This window comes from Lissotriton helveticus, chromosome 7, assembly GCF_964261635.1.
Source record: "Lissotriton helveticus chromosome 7, aLisHel1.1, whole genome shotgun sequence".
NCBI lineage: Eukaryota > Metazoa > Chordata > Amphibia > Caudata > Salamandridae > Lissotriton > Lissotriton helveticus.
This window is the reverse complement of record NC_136068.1, coordinates 1,180,546,507-1,180,558,801: the sequence shown is the minus strand read 5'-3', so window position 1 is coordinate 1,180,558,801 and position 12,295 is coordinate 1,180,546,507. Positions and strand designations below refer to the sequence as shown.

The window sequence follows — 12,295 nt, the reverse complement described above, 5'->3', positions numbered from 1 at the left end:
TGGTATTGAACCATGTTTCTCTAAAAAGTCTGACCATAGAATCTCTTCCTAGATGTGCAGGACCATGATATAATCTGGCCATGTCAGCAATCAAGCAATTTGGTAAGACTATTCTGCCATCTTTGTAAACCCACACTCCATCTTCTTCACGTGGTCTACAATCTGATCTTAACCATAGGTCTTTTTCTTCATCATCTGCTTCGTTTTGTAAATCTCTAATCTCATGCCATGTTTCTACAACAGTTGTTAGCATTAATGAATTTGAATCAGTTTCTTTACTCCTCTCCCGATTGTATGAATAATTTTTCCTTGCGCAGTACTTTGCTGTTTCGTCTGCGAAGGCATTTCCCTTGGAAATATAATCAGTTCCTCTAGTGTGCGCTGCACACTTGACTATGGCAATTTCTTTTGGCAATTGTATTGCTTCAATTAATCTTCTAATGAAAACTGCATTTTTAATTGGTGATCCTGTTGATGTCATGTATCCTCTCTGTGACCAGAGTTGTCTATAATCATGCACAACTCCGTATCCATACTGACTATCAGTAATGATGGTAACTCTTATATCCTTTGATATTTCACATGCACGAATTAAAGCAATCAATTCAGCCACTTGTGCTGAACGAACTCCTTCAAGACATGATGCTTCTTCAACATCTACAACTGTACAAACTGAGTATGAAGCTTTCAAGACACCTCCTTCGGATCTTAAGCATGAGCCATCTACAAAGTAGACAAAATCCGATTCAGACAAAGGTCTGTCTTTGATGTCTTTTCTTGGTTTAGTGCAGAATTCCATGACATCTAAACATTCATGTTCAGTTTCAATATCATCAACAATTTCAGAATCAGGCAGTAATGTAGAAGGATTCAGATTCAAACATCTTGAAATCGAAACAGTATCTGCTCCCAGTATGATTTTCTCATACTTTGTCAATCTGCTACTTGTTAAATGTTGAGTCTTACCTCTTGTCAGTAATATTTCAACTGAATGAGGCACAAAAACTTTTACAGGAAATCCCATAATGATTCCTTCACTTTGTTCAAGGCTGATACTTGTAGCTGCAACTGCTTTCAAACAACCTGGCAATGCTTTTGAAATTGGATCAAGAACTGCAGAGAAGTATGCAATAGGTTTCTTTAGATTTCCATGTCTCTGAATTAACACAGATAATGCACATCCTTCTCTCTCACTGCAATATAGTTCAAAATCTTTCTCATAATTTGGCATACCTAAAGCAGGAGCTTGGCATAAGCTCTTTTTCAGGTTCTCAAAACATTCCATCTCAGCATCATTGAGAATAATTGGATCTTTTACATCTGATTTGGTCAGTCTTTGTAGTGGTTTTGCAATTACTGGAAATCCACTTATCCATTGTCGACAGTAACCTACCATTCCCAGGAACATTCTGACCTGTCTTTGTGTTCTTGGCGGTAACATTGCTTGAATCATTTTTATTCTCTCTATTGTTACTTGTCTTTTTCCTTTTGCAATTCTGTGACCAAGATATTTTACTTCTTGTTTGCAAAACTGTAGTTTTGCTGGGGACACTTTATGTCCTTCTTCTGCAAGGCGATTTAACAGAATTATTGTGTCTGTTACACAATTTTCTCTTGTCTTTGCAGCTATTAACAAATCATCAATATACTGCACCAATGTAGACCTACCTGGTAAGTCTAAATCTTCTAATGATCTTTTTAACAATTCATTAAAGATTGAAGGACTTTCTGTATAGCCCTGAGGGATTCTTGTCCATCCAAGGGTCTTACCTTGGAATCTGAAAGCAAAGATTTCATAACTGTCTGGGTGTAAGGGAACAGTAAAGAATGCATTGCAAAGGTCAATGACTGTGTACCATTCAGCATCATGTGGAATCTGAAATAGAATTACTGCTGGATTTGGAACCACAGGACAACATGGAATGACAATTTGATTAACCTTTCTCAAATCTTGTACTATCCTAAATGTTCCGTTAGACTTTTTAACTCCCATAATTGGTGAATTACAAGAGCTACTCTTCATTTCCTTTAGTACGCCTTGCTTGATTAACTTTTCAATTATAGGTGTAATACCTTCAATTGTCTCTGTTTTCATTTTATACTGTGGAGTGTTTGGAAATTCTATTCCCTGTTTCAATGCAATTTTTACAGGATCTACGTTTTTCATTAGACCCATCTCATTCCCAGTAAAATCCCATATATCAGATTTCACTGTTTCTTTTAGCTCTTCAGGTAAATCCTTTTCTTCGAATGCAGGAAACAATTTTGTTTCTTCTGCTTCCATCATCATCATTGTCATCCTGTACAAACCATCTTCCTCCATTGTTTGTAACTCAACTCCTTCAGGAGAACAATATATTCTGCAATTCATTTTACATAGGATGTCTCTGCCTAATAGATTTACTGGACTACTATTACAAACCACAAATCTGTGTTTGTCTCTGTAATTTCCGATTTCAACTGGTACTGGATCAGTTAAGTCTGTTTTAATTTGTTGATTACTTACTCCCACAACTTGGATGGTATCCCCAGAGAGAGGTAGGTTTTCAATTTCCACTGATCTAACAGTAGAACGGGTAGCACCAGTGTCCACTAGAAAAGTGATGTCTACATCATTAACTTTCCCGTTTACATAAGGACCAGACTGGTCAACCTCAAGAGTGGCTCCAACAACACACTCTTCCTCCTCTCTCGGGCACCGTCAGCAATAATCATCAGAATCACTGTCTTGACTTTCTGCTAATAAAAATTGTTGTGAAGCATTTTGCATTTGAACCCTTTGCTGCTTTTGGTGTTTTTGTGGTTTTATTACCTGTTCACATCCCTGAAATCCCACGTTTGGATTATATTTTTGAACTCCCCCACAATTCGGAAAAGGTGGTTGTGGCAATTGGTCTTGACGATTATTCACCTGTTGTTGTTGCTGTTGTTGTAACTGTCGCTGAATATTAAATTCATTTAACCCCTGTTGCATCTGTAGCTGTTGCTGCAGGTTAACACCATTCTGCATCTGTGGATTCAATAAGGGATTCTTTAAGTTTTTAGGAGGATGAGGACACTCGTCCCTCCAATGTCCAATTTCGCCACAATTAAAACAAGGTAATCTTTGTTTCAGCTCTTCTATCTTTGGGCTAAATTTCTTTGGGAAATTATTACCTTTAAACTTTCCTTGTATCTGATTTGTATTTCCAGTTTGAACAAAATTAGTGTTCTTATTTCCCATGCTGGCAATCTGTTGCTCAGCCACCTTTACCTGAGCCCACATGGCTTTCTCCTTCAGCTTCTTCTGTTTTACTTCTAATTCATCGCTACAATATTTTGCTTTTCTTAGAATATCATCTACAGATAGTGCTTGCCATCCGACAATACTAGTTCTGATCATTTCTCCAATTTCAGGTTATAGTCCATAAACAAATCTATAGATAAAATGACTCATGTCTTTTTCATCTAATTTTTCATAACCACTGTATTGTTTAAAAATTAACAATAGTCTTTCATAAAAAGAATGAACTGATTCTTTTGTTTCCTGTTCTGTTCTTTCTATTTTAACCCAATCAACTTCTTTGGGTGGAATTTTGTTTTTCATCCAAACAATTACTTTCTCATAGAAATCCATTACAAGTGGATTTGGGGCACCTGTTTCTTTAATTCGCTCAGGTTCTGCTTTTGGCCAACTAATAGATATTTTACATTCTGTCCAAAGATCAGATGGAACAACAATGTCAAAAAATCCATCCAAATCAATCCACAGAACTTTTGACACTTTGATAAATCTATCAACTTGCCTGTACCACTCGACTGGTTTTTCCCTCAATTTTGGAAAGTCATTTGTAAATAACAGAATGTCCTGTCTCGACCAAGGGACATGAACATATCCTCCACCTGCAACTTCTCTCATTGGAAATTGTTTTGACAATTTTTCCAATCTTTCATCTTCCTTCCTTTTGGTCCATTTCACTCTCCATTTGTTCAGTTCTCCTAGCTTTTTGATATAGACAATCAAATCTTTAATGTGAACTATTCTTCCCATTGAGTTCAAACTCTCAATGTCACTTTCTGAAAAGTCTAATCTGTAATGCTTTGCAAAATTCTTTTGTTTACTTACATCGATTTCAAGTTCTGCAGCTAGATCCTCTAATTGATCATATTTATTTTTCGTTTTCCACTGAATACTTTTGCAAATGAATAGTAGTTCATCATCCCGATAGTAATTTAAACTATCTGGGCCAATTGTTCCAATTATTAATTCTTCGATATTCGCTTTTAATTTGGCCACATCAAGTTTTGGTGTGGTTACCCTGACTTCAGGACTCCCTATATCTGACATAGCACCCATTGGTGTTTTTGGAGATAAATCCTCATTAAAGGTTAAATCAGGCATTCTCGATCTAGAAGTGTTTAATTCAGTTAAGTCTGAATAAAATTTTTCAGTAGCTTTTTGAGTTTCTGTATTTAAAGGAATAGTTAATCCATTTTTGTTTGTATCTCTTTGATCAAATACAGGCTGAACAGGACCTATTGTTACTGGAACTGTGACAGCTTCCATGCCTTTTGTCATTCTTTTAATTAATTCTTCTTTAGACCTTAAATATTCATTATAATCAACATCCTCAACATTTCTTGTCTCTCTTGCATAATCTTTTGGAGGTTCCCTTGCTCTTGGAGTCATTGTAAAATGTCTACCTTCATTTCGAGCATTCTCGAATTCTGATCTTCTAGGAGTTTCAGTGATTTCACAGTTATTTGGATAAAGTTTAGGAGCTTCACTAATTGGAGGTGCACTCGGTGAAGTTTCAGTAGAAACCACCGGAGTAGACCATGATCTAGGAGGTCTCAAAGGCTGATTAGGCTGTTTCTTTCTAGCAGTTGTATATATTTCTTCCATAACTGCATCCTCAGATTCACTTTCCATAGATTTCCCTGTAGGAGAACCCATTACCATTTCATGAATTAAATACAATCCTTCACTCATGTTTCCCTGTCTCCACATTCGCAATCTATCTTCATGAGTTTCTCTTTTCCATGGTGGATTTTTAGAAGGTCTTTTAATTCCACTAGCTTCTCTTTGTAACTGATACATCTCGTCTTCCCACTCAACTAAAGCTTCAAATTGAGTTGGTCTCGGTTTTGGGACAAGAGTATTCATTTTCTCTCGTAAGTTTCTTAAAACTCTTACATTAAATGAACCATCATCAGGCCAAGCTAAAACACCGTCGTTTTTAGTATATCGTTTCCAACTGTCGAACCATAAGACAGTATGATATCCGTATTCACCTTCCATGTACGCTGCAGGTGTTTTATACTTATGAAGTAGTTTACCACCTCGCGTTTCGATTTTCTTGTCAGGTGAAAATAAATTCTTAAATTTCTGAAATAATGTTGTCTTTTTCTCAACATGTTTAAAATGATAACTCATTTTTAAAAGTTAAATTTAATTCACAAAATCGTTCGTAAAATATTTCCGGGATGTTCCGTAAAACAACCAATCCGTGCGCGAAACACACCAACAAGCCAATGGCAGTTGAGCTACGTCACTTTTCAGCTCGACCAATAAATTTGGAGATTTTCCGAAGGACCAATCAGCTCACAGGCCGTCAGAGACTCAGGAGCCAATCAGAATACATCTTGTGACGTAGGTCACCCAATCCCAGCGCGGCTCTGTGACGTACACAGTAGCTGCGGTTTCTCGCTTCTCACTCCTGGCGCTTACCCCTCCTTCACAAAATCTTTTCACAGCGCCATTTTAAGGACACTTTTCAGTGTAAATTAATTCTTAACAATGACTATAAAGACAACATCTGTTCGTTTCACTATTTAGGATAGTTTACATACATTCAAGTATCCACACTTCGGAATAGACGGCGCTATTCACACTAAGGATAATATTCAATTGTCAGTAGAGTAACCTTACCCCACCCTTCTAACAAGTATAATTATGAACTCGCTTTGCTCTGAACCCACCGCGAAGTGAAAGTTCTAAGAGTTCCACTTGAACATAAAATACAATTCAAACTCGCACTTTTACACGGAAAATTCCCTAAATTCAAACACACATGAAATCCGTACAGGACTCTCACCTGTTTATAGAAATCATGCACCGTTAGCAAAATAACGACGTTATCCGTACAGGGCTCTCACCTGTTTATAGATATGAAACATGTACCCGTACAGGACTCTAACCTGTTTATAGATAATCATGCACCGACGTTAATTTTACCCTTCACTCAAGCTCGGATATAACTAATACTCTCATCACAGTGAGTTTTATGTAAGGCGCTTTGTTCCTTTTCTCATGCTGCTTTGATTTCTTAGAAAACCCTCACTATACAAGATTCAGACCTAGCCCTAACACTGTGCTGCTCGGCGACAACACTATGGTACACGGCGATACCTCTTGTGATACTCGGCGATATCACTACAAACTGAACAGATGGCTTGCGTGACTAATTTCTCGCCACACAATTTATACCGGTATAGCTTACAGATAGGCACGAAAAACGAACTTAACATGTGTTAAAACATCGATCCTATTTCCATACCATGACGTAATCCCTAGCAACCAACATATTACCTTGGTTACCTCTTAGCAACCATCAATTTCTGCTACCAGAGAATTGATCCAGCGGGCTATAGAAAATATATCATAAACTACGCTACCCAACTTCATAACCTATAAACAAAATTCTATACTAAATATGGACCCATTTATGAACCTGATATATTTTGGGCCTACTGAATCAGGTGGTCAGAATAAATCTATATACACATTATCTACAAACTATATACATATTTATACATTCGCAGAAAGAATATTGTCATTAGAATAAAACCCAACCATTTAAATGACCACCATAGGCGACGTGATCTAGCTAATGGTAACCTACACTTCTGAATAACCAAGACCAGCTTGTTTGTCAAAAGTAAGATTTTATTTTCTAAATTATGGTATATAAGTTGAAAGTTTTATAAATGAAATTTATTTGCAATAAAGCAAGCATGATGGTAAGAAATATGAGGAAAATACAATTTAAGCAATTGAATCAATTTTAAAGAAAATATATAAAGTTAAGCATTTCTAAAACCTATTTCCCTAACTGAGCTAAATAGACAGAAATTAAAATAAAGTTCTTTGAGGATTCTTACGTGCTCCACGCAAAGTCCAGCAGCACATCACCCTCATCGGAAAGTCAGAAAGCAGCAGCCAGCCCAACCCTAAGGGCTTGACTTTTTATACCTTTCTACGCTAACTAAACTAGCAAAGGAAAGTTTTCAGAAATCCTCGACGTCCCATTGGCTGAGAGTGACAAGTGACATGTCACCCGATTCTCAAAAAGTTCCATAAAATCATATTTGTTAGAGACCATTGTCTTTTCCACGTGAAGCCAGAAGCTTCCTGCGTTTGCAACTTTGTATTAAGTCATCCTCGCAGCTTCCATAGACTTTCAGTACAACTTCCGCGGATGCCAAGTTAAGCATGACAAAATGTTCACTTTCGACCTTGGCCATGTCCGACAGAATGATGTCATCTCATCAGTTTTTGCTTTGTGAATGCAGCTTCAATAAACGTTTTAATTCAGAATGGGCGTCTCGTGACTTTCTACAGAATTATAGGTCAGCTCTTTTTCTGCGGCTCAAATGACTAGGCCCAAAAGCAGGCAACTTATGTTTTCTAGTATAAAACAAACACAAGAAAAGTATTAATGTAAGAAATAATGTAGATTCTGTATTCACCCTATGGTTTACTAATCAATTTACCCACCCGATTAATCAAAATGTTACCTAGCCATTGCAAACAAATAAAGCAGCGTTTATATTTACCAGTCTCCGTATTTCTATGAGACCCATATGCACCTAGAATAGTAGAAATGACATCACACAGACAAGGAAAAGCAAAACAAGCACATGCTTCTTTTAAGTTTGCAGCAGTTAGTAATGACAAAAATGAAAACAATAAATTATTTTATTATTTTGCACGAACAAAAAGATGCAACATTTATGCACGTTTATGAGCACACATGTTAGTCCCCCCACGTGTAAAGTTTAATCTAGGTTGTATTAGCACGACATATCACAAATCATTAATAATTTTATTCATGTTATGGAAATGTGACTTTGCGAGATTAAACAAAAATTTTGTTTTCTATCTCGCTCCATCACACCCAGCGCGCGAGCCTCCTAAACCTCGGTCTCCCGCTCCACAACAATCAGAGACGGGGGCAACAAGCGCCTGGTCAAAAGGGAGGTGCTCCCACGCTCCCTAACGAAAAACGCACGCAGAAGCGGCCAAATAAACAACGCGTCAATTAAAGACGAGCCGCAAAGACAAACAACGCGGCAATGCAAAGGTAAACAAAGCGCGTGAGACGCGAAGAGAAACGCGAATAGGAGCGCTAAGCAAACACAGCATATAAGTAATAAACAATCATGAAAGGCATATAGCTCAGTAGATAAGAAGCAAAAAGCACTTAACTGGCTGTGGAGCAGCAAAGAAAGAGGAAGAGAGACTGTCTACATGGCCTTTTATACTATAGTCTCTATGGTTGTTACCCTGGTGTTCATGGGTACTGTAGTTTTTTTACTGTTTTATTGGCTGCTGAGCATTTCTAATAAAGAAATGAGAAAGCATAATCAGAGCCTCCTGTCCTGACATAGAATTTGTATGAACGTGAGTTCTCTAAAGGTGTTCCTTTTGGGACAGATTATGGAAGACAGGGAAGAGCATAATATTTTATTGCAAAAATCAGGAGGATACTGATCAGATTCACTGTGTGGTGATGTAACCTTGATATTGTTGCGCCTTGTATCTAGTTTTTGCCTGTCCCATCTCATATACAAATCGCAATTAATTGTATGATCTGTAATACTCGTTCCAATATGTTTTTGTATGATTTGTTTTATCTTTATGGTTTTACACTGTAGTTATTCATTCGATTTTATGGAAAGGGGGAGAAGTGTTATGGTCCATGGCTTCTGGAATGTTAGATCGCCTACATTATGAGATGTTAACAGTGAGGTTCTGATTGCTCAGATAATACAGAGGATTGTACACAAACTCGTATGCACATACCAACTTCAAGTCCTTCCAGAATCGCTAAATATAACCAAATTATCGGTATTTGAGAAGGGTGACAACTACGCTTACATTAATCTGCCTAGCAGGGAACTGAAATGTGCCATTGTAGTCCACCTTCTATGTCGGTGAGTACTGTCATTCTAGCATTTCCGTGTCCAGAGTGGGTTCCACTTTGTAGTCCTACTTCTATGTCTATGACGACTTATCACGGTGTTTTGGTTTTGAAAGTCTGTTAGCTAGTAGCTACCCATCTCTATTTGCTGGTCCTTTTAATTTGACTTGCTGGTCCTTTTAATTTGAACTGCAATTCATTCTTCAATGCGTTGGTTTAGATACCTCGGACAGCATTACTATTTTGGATAGGCACACCTAGAAATATGACAATTATTAGACATAAGCTAAGAATCACGAGAAGCAGCCCTAAAATCACTGTAACTTGTAGGGCAAGCTGGAATTTATATTTTGGACCAGTTCGCTGGGTTCGTTTTCGATCAGGCAAGCTGCATTCGTGTTTTCTTTAAAGGTATTGACAGTGCCTGAAATGGATATAAAGAAGTCTAGCCACTCACTACTCCAGAGTACCTGTTTACTACTTAGAAGTGCCGGTACTGCCCCATTAAATGTATTGCACGAGTGTTAACAAATGCATGTACTTTACCTTTCAAATTAAAGAAGTGCAGCAGGTACTCGGTACCTCACAGTATCTGACGATTTAAAACACTGGGTATTGATTGAAGCAGTATTTTCAGGTCGTCGTAGTTATTTAGTGTTTAACGGGAGAAATGTATTTGTGGTTTGTTCACGATACTGGTAGTAGTAGTTTTTACGGAGATGATCTGGTCATTTTCCTTTTCTGTACACTGTGACATGTTACGCATGTACAGGGGCGGTTTTTAGTAAACAAGGTGGTGTGCGAAATTTCAGATCTCGGCGCAGTCTATTCAAAGGCAGCCCGGCTCCGTTGAGCTCCCACTGTGGCTGCTGCCGCTTCTCTAGCTCAACTTAAAGGCTCTTCCCACAATGCTTTGCGGGCGTTGACAAGTGGATCCAAGATGGCGTAGAAAGTAATGACAGGTAAGCCCTGACTTGCTCTGCTCCTTGCCTGTGTCCTGGGCTCAGTTTGCTGCGCAAGACCGGGGCTTCTGGGGCGATGAGGGTGAGGCCAAACGGTCCAGCGGGAAAGTGAGGTCTGACACAGGGACTCCCCAGTCCGCCGCTTATGGGCGGGGGGAGTAGGAGGCCTAGACGGCTAGTCCCAGGCCCCGTTCGGGCTGACGTGCAGCAGGGCGGGGGGCTGTTTACATGCACAGTTGCCGGCATGCGCGGGAGGAGCAACCCGGGTCTTCTTACCAAGGCTAGGTAGGACATCAGTTCTTTCACAACCCCACTTAAATAATTGAATTTGGAGATAATTGTTAGTAAAACCCACACATTGAATAATGGTATCCCAAGTTTGTGAAAATACCCTCTCTTTAAGCCCACTGCAGATGGGACCGCGTTTTTACACCTTTGGTGTACAAGTCTACCAAGAGTTTGTATGCATACCCCTCCCCATCGTTAAATTGCAGCCCCGTGACCGTTATCCCGCCCCCAGAAGGCATAGGTCCGCGATCACGTACTTAACACGCAGCTTTACGGAGAGAAACCCACTCCCCTTCCAGTTCCTTCTCGTCACTGGAACGGCATCAACATGAATATTTTGTGCATCCTTTAAGTTCTAATGTATATGTCCCATCCTGTCTTTAACTCATGGTTTCATTACCACAACGCCATTAAATCTAGGCTTCAGGTTAGACCACAAGAGTCTCTAAATCCTTTAAATAAAACTGACAAATACTAATGTAATTCTTATCTCCCAAAAAAAAGAAATGCAAAAGTTGTAAGCAGTATGGTACAAAATACTGCTCTAGTACCCCCTCCCCAGATTATTTTCTCCCATTATAAAATTCTACCCTATTCCACCCCATACGACTCAAAAAAGAGCTTGCTGTTCCTCGCGATTTAAAACTATATCGCCCCTTCTGTTAGAAGCTAAACTCCCCAGCTCAATGGTAATGACATTTACTACGTATATCGCCACTTAATCTTTGTGTTTAATTGTGCAATCATTTGTGGATTGTATATACTCCTCTTCCCGTAAAGTAAATTACATTGTCATATCTCCTAAACATCAGTTCCTGAATTCCCTCACCCCCACCCTATGCTTCTCCCTCAGGTTGGATGAGATGTTTCCAAAAGCATAATGGAGCTGTAAAAGGATTTTTATTCTTAGTAGCAGCCCTGACTTGTATGGCAGCTACAAGCAAGGGTGCAACTTGTGTACTGTTAACAAATGTTCACTCCAACTGTTCCTTCTGTGTGCTTATTCCTCAAAAGCTGCGAAGAATGCCCCGCGCGGTTGTTATGTACTGCCTTTGTTTACTCTTGAAATGTGTCAACATCTTTAAGTCAGAATTGCGTTTGAAATCATCATTTGCCTGCAAAGGCAAGGAACGATTCTTTTTACTTGGCAGGAGTCTTGTCAGCTTTGGTGCATTGTTTAAATTCTGACTCCAGAAACGCGCTGGCGCGAGTTTACAAAGTCCCTCTAAAATGCACCCCACTTTTTTCTGTGCATCATTTAGTTCCTCGCTCAGCAACGTTACAAATTATTTTATCCTGAAAACTGGCACATGTATTGTTAAGGCCAGTTGTTTTGACACTGTCTAAATAGTTTAATTATTTTTCACAATTAATTTTCAATGTATTTTAAACACTATGGCAGAAAAAACATTGCTACTTTTATCTATGTTAAAAAATAATAACTTTTACTGAAGTATATTTGTTTTCAACATTGTGGTAGAAAATGTACACTTTATATATAGTTTTAATGAAAGAATGTGCACTTTTTACAATTTGTTTTCTCAGACCATGCCTTTAAATTTCATATTGTGATTTTTTTATTTTAAAAATTGCTTCTCTCATCAGGCGAGTACTTTATGTATGTGTTATTTCTGTAGCAAGAACCTTGCCAACAGGCAGTGGAATGCTGTACAGGTCAAAGGCAAGCATAAGCATAACGAATGATAGGAGAGCTAGTTTGTGGACTGTTAATGCATTGTGAGGTAGTGTTTTTTGAACGATGTGTGTCTTCACTCTTACCTAAACTGGAGCAGCGTTGGGGTGGCCTTGATCGTTTCATGGATGTTGTTCCAGATCCCGGGTGTAAATAGATGTAAAAGA

General features: G+C 38.5%; 1 protein-coding gene across 3 annotated transcripts in view; it reads left to right on the top strand.

Annotated features, from left to right (window-relative positions):
* Nucleotides 1-9,262: 9,262 nt before the first annotated feature.
* The window catches only part of HELZ (helicase with zinc finger), a 1,775,655-nt gene continuing 1,772,622 nt past the window's right edge, over nucleotides 9,263-12,295 (top strand). For 2 of the 3 annotated variants that reach the window (XM_078654323.1, XM_078654320.1), the window contains exon 1: nucleotides 9,263-10,147. The gene's annotated coding sequence lies outside the window, so the exon portion shown is untranslated. Of the gene's footprint in view, nucleotides 10,148-10,217; nucleotides 10,433-12,295 lie in introns of those variants that run through there. The other variant, XM_078654322.1, reaches the window with a different exon arrangement.